Source organism: Delphinus delphis, chromosome X, assembly GCF_949987515.2.
Source record: "Delphinus delphis chromosome X, mDelDel1.2, whole genome shotgun sequence".
In the NCBI taxonomy this organism is placed as follows: Eukaryota; Metazoa; Chordata; class Mammalia; order Artiodactyla; family Delphinidae; genus Delphinus; species Delphinus delphis.
The window spans coordinates 69,807,732-69,812,921 of NC_082704.1; the positions used below are offsets into that span (position 1 = coordinate 69,807,732).

At 43.9% G+C, this 5,190-nt stretch overlaps 1 pseudogene; it reads left to right on the forward strand.

Annotated features, from left to right (window-relative positions):
* Positions 1-2,424: 2,424 nt before the first annotated feature.
* Positions 2,425-3,084, forward strand: LOC132418392 (THO complex subunit 7 homolog pseudogene; annotated as a pseudogene).
* The last annotated feature ends 2,106 nt before the right edge of the window (positions 3,085-5,190 follow it).

Below are 5,190 nucleotides of genomic sequence, written 5' to 3' on the forward strand. Positions count from 1 at the left end.
ATAAAGATGTTAAAAAAAATAAAGTATGCCATTCAGTGGTTTTTAATGTAAACACCAAGTTGTGTAACTTTCACCACTGTCTATTTCAGAACACTTTCATTATCCTCAAAAGAAACTCCATACCCCTTAGCCACCACCCCCAATTTCTCAATCCTCACCAGCCCTAGGAAACACCTAATCTACTTTGTCTCTCTGGATTTGCCTATTCCAGACATTTCATATAAATGGAATTATGTGAAAAACAATATGTGGCTTTTTGTGTCTGGCTTCTTTCCCTTAGCATAGTTGTCAAAGTTTGTGTCACTACTTCATTCTTTCTCTAACTGAACAATATTGCATTGTATGCATAGGCCGCAATTGGTTTATCCATCCATCCATTGATGGACGTTTCAGTTGTTTCCAACTTTTGACTGTTGTGAATAGTGCTGCTAGGAACACTTGTGTACAAGTTGTTGTGTGGACATATGTTTTCATTTCTCTTGAGTATACACCTAGGAGAAGAATTGCTGGGTCAAATGGTAACTCCATGTTTAACCTTTTGAAGAATTACCAGACTGTCTTCCAAAGGGCCTCTGTCTACCTTTTAATGTTGCTTTTCCTCTTCTCCTTTTCACTGTTGCTGATATTTTCTACATTTCCATTTCTAGCTCAGATTTCAATCCTGTGCTGACTGTTAAGATCTCCACTTGAACATCCCATAGGCTCTTCAACTTAACATTTCAAAATGGAACTCATCATCTCCTCCCTGCCCCACACTGTGTTCCCTCTTCCTCTCGTGTTGCCTATCCCAGTGTGTGTTACCATCATCTACACAGCTACCCAGACACCAGACATATACTAGATGCCTCTTCTCCCTCATTCTCCACAACCAACTCATCACCAAGTTTTAAAGGTTCTGTTTTCTCAATAACTGTCCAATCCACCTTCTCCTCTTCATCTCCATTTGCCAGTGCTCCAGTTGAGGTCCCATCTTGTCCAAAATAGTAATCTTTCCTCTAACCTCTAATTTCAGTATCCCTCCATCCTAAAATATCACTGCTAATGTGATAAGCCACTTTCCTGCTCAAAATTATTCAGACTATAGGATTAAATTTACCTTTTTTGCCTGATATGGTAACAGGTAAAGCTCCAGCAGTACTGAATTAGGTATGCTCTCCCATACCTCTGTGGTTTGCAGTACTGTTTCCTCTGTCTTGAAGACTCTCCCCATGCTTGTCCACTGAACAAATTCCTACTCATCCTTCAGAGCCCAGATTAAATGCTACCTCCTCTGTAAAGCCCTCCCTGAATTCCTCAAGTAGACTCTGGCTTCACTTTCTCCATATTACCACTGAACTTACGCATATATACCCTTACTAGAGACTTCATTGTAAATGATGTTTCCTTAACTCTCTTCTTTTTTAGACTTCAAGATATTCGAGGGCAGGGGGACTGTATAATTTCATCTCTGAATACCCAGTCCCTAGCAGAGTATCCAGTGTCTGGCAGAAGGATACACACACACACATACATACATACACACTGAAATAAGGAAAAAAGAAAGTATGTTTTATTGATTTTATCGACTCTTTGACCACCTGCTCTGGGCCAAGAATGTTAAACACTTGGCATATTATCTCATTTAATCCTTGCAGCATTCCCTACTTGGTATCTCTAACTTAAAAATGAGAAAACTGGGGCTCTTTGAGATTTGGGAACATGCACATTCACATTTATCTTCAAGGTAGAGGCAAAGGTGAAAAAGAGTAAAGAACTGAAACTCCCTAGGGGATAGTCTTTCCTCAAAAGGGCCCCAACCTGAATCCTCATCAGCTCTATCATTCATTCAGGCCCAAAGCCCTCAAATAGTGTTCTATCTACAGACCACAGACATGTACATCCCCTTTCCATGAGGGGAATGTCCGGAAAGGACCTTAATCTCATAGAAATGGTACCTCTTGATCTACCTCGGTTTCATCTTCTCATCCCAAGACCCCAAGTGGCCGATCACAGCCACCTCCATTCCTCCTGTTTGGGAGCTTGATCATCTTCCTAGCTGTCTTGACCTGTCTGTGGCCAAATGCCTTTTCACCTGAACTGATCTGAGATCAGATGGGAGTTTGCAAAAGAAATCTTTTTCAGAAATTGAGGGGAGGAGTTCGGGGAGCGCGCGGAGCGCAGGTCCCGCGGCGGCGGCGGCGGCGGCGGCGGCGGCGGCGACGGCGGCGGCGGCGCAGCGCGACGCGACGCAGCTCAGGCGACGGAGCGGGCGGCCGCGTGCGCCGCCGCGTGCGCCTCCGCCTCCTCCGCCATTGCTGTTTACCCAGCTGCATTGTGGGAGTTTGACCTCCACCACCGCCAACCGCCGCCTCCGCTTGCGCCGTCGCCGCCGCCGCTTGCGCCGTCGCCGCCGCCGCTCACGCCGTCGCCGCTGCCGCTCACGCCATGACCGACGACGAAGTCATACGGAAGCGTCTCCTAATCGACGGAGAGGGTGCTGGAGATGATGAGAGAATTAATCTGCTAGTGAAAAGTTTCATTAAATGGTGCTACTCTGGAGCCCAGGAAGAGGGGTACAGCCAGTACCAACAAATGCTGAGCACACTGTCCCAATGTGAACTTTCAATGGGCAAAACTTTGCTGGTATATAATATGAATCTCAAAGAAGTGGAAAATTATGAAAAAACTTACAAAGAAATAGAAGGTAACATTGCTGGAGCACATGAAAAAATTGCTGAGTTCAAAAAGCAAATTCTTCAAGCAAAACAAATACGAAAAAATCGCCAAGAATATGATGCATTGGCAAAAGCGATCCAGCGTCATCCAGACAGGCATGAGACATTAAAGGAAATAGAGGCTCTGGGAAAAGAATTAGAGCATCTTTCACGTGTTAAACAAAGTGTTGAAGATAAGCTAGAATTGAGAAGAAAACAGTTTCACGTTCTTTTTACTACCATCCGCGAACTTCAGCAAGCACTGGAAAATGATGAAAAGCTCTCAGAGGTAGAAGCAGCTCAAGAAACAAGCATGGGAACTGATCCTAAACCATAGACTAACTCATCATTCACCATTCCCAAGAATACTGAAGTAGCAACATGATCTTAGTGTGTTCAGAATTTGTTGTGTTCTTGAGACAATTAAAGTTTTGGCAGTGAACTACGTTGCTGTTAAATTTTAATTCACAGTTCATTCATATTGCTTCACACAAAGGGAGATGACTTCATTATATGTTTGTTTTTATTGAAATGCCTTTTTTTTTTTTGCAGTGCGCGGGCCTCTCACTGTTGTGGCCTCTCCCGTTGCGGAGCTCCAGACACGCAGGCTCAGCGGCCATGGCTCACGGGCCCAGCCGCTCCGTGGCATGTGGGATCTTCCCGGACCAGGGCAGGAACCCATGTCCCCTTCATCGGCAGGCGGATTCTCAACCACTGCGCCACCAGGGAAGCCCTGAAATGCCTTTTTTATACTTAAAAGTTAGGAAGCAACATCCAAAAATGTTTAATGAAGTATTTTCAAGCCAGATATGTTAGTGCTCATTGGTATTCTAGGTAGTTTTTAACTGGTAACATTGATTTGCTCACAAAATAAGTGGAAGATAGTGAGAAGGTGGCATTTCTAGGATTTACCTGAGAAAATTAGTAAATTTCTGGAAATCATGACCACTTTTGAAAATGAAGTCCATGAATAGGCTCTCAGGAGGGCCGTGAACTTGGTGAAATTATGTACAAAATGTTTGTGGTGTATGCTTATTGTGGGAGAGGTTCCATGATATTAAGAATCACTGATATCAGAGGTAATTACAAGATGCAAAGTAAAATCAATATGCAAAACTTTCTAGAAAAAAAAAAGAAATTGAGGGGAACACACAAATTTTTAAAAATTCCAGAACCCTAGAAATAAATGAGTTTATAGAAGACATTCCTTTTCCTAATGGAACTCAGATCTTTCCACTGATGGGCTTGGCTGGCACAGTTTATAGGGCACTCAATCCTATTCCTAGTCTTGGCCTCAATCCTGTCTCAACCACGCTACTCAGACTCATTGCCTGGAAAGTTTGGGTTGGTGCCATCATTAGGGCTGATGGGATTCTCCATCCTTCCCAGAACCTGCTTTGTTAATTTAGCTTTGGACAGGGGGTGAGGTGGGAACATTTCCAGATTATCTCCTGGTCCTAGGAAACTTTATACTTGTCCTGAGTAGCTCTGCTGGCCCCTGAGAGAACTACCCTGGTTCCTGGTCCCATGTATGAAGAAAGCACTTATCTAGCCCTCAAGAGGCCTTTCTTGCACTTCAGGGGGCCTTGCAGGGGTTTCTGTAACTCCTCTTAGAGACCTCTATGGCTTTAGTCTCTGAAAAGCCTACCTTCACCCCGTCCTGTTTCTCTTGGTCCCTTTTGGTTTTCCTGAAGCATATCTAGGGTAGACACCTCTTGGGGTGGTGATTTGGCTCACAGCAACATGCTTGTGATAGTCACTGCTGATTGTCTAGCCAATAGCTATTTCCTCACTTTTTTTTTTTTGCTAACAGATGGAAATATGTTGGGTCCTTGGTGGTGAATTAACCAATCCCAGAACTCCATATTCCTAGACATGATATTGGTAAAACAATGAATTTTCCTCCTAGCTTAAGTCACTTCTGATGTGTTTTCGATTAATTGCAGCTGAAAGCATCTCTGGGCATGCCCCAATTCACAGGCCTAATAGTCAAGTCTGCCCTGTGCTATATGACCCTGTCTTCCCTCCATCACTTATTGTTCCAGGGTTTAAAAATTTGTTCCAAGTTGGTCCAATCAACTTCACTCTCTGGGGAGTTTGATAATGGGATACTCAAAGCAACAAAGCTTGGGTGCCAGTCATTGGAGCTGAGTCTCATGAGTGGCAGTGCTCTTGTGAGGAAGGGTCACAAACTTATACTGTTTAGGTCTACAGAGACGTCCTGGTTTCTTCCCCTTCTGAGGGCAACTCTTCCTTTTGTTGCTTGCAACCAAAGAGCCCTAGATAATGACATCTAACCGATTAGAACTACTTCTACCCTTTTGTGACACACAGCTGTTATTCTAGGCCTGAAATTACAAATTGCTTTCATTTCCGTGTCAATACTGCCTAGAGTGCTCAGTTTAAGATGGATTTTGAGGTTGAGTCAGCACTGAAGTTGGGGTGCAGTGACCAATTAGTAATGTCCACCATAGGCACAGGAATGGGTATAAGGCAC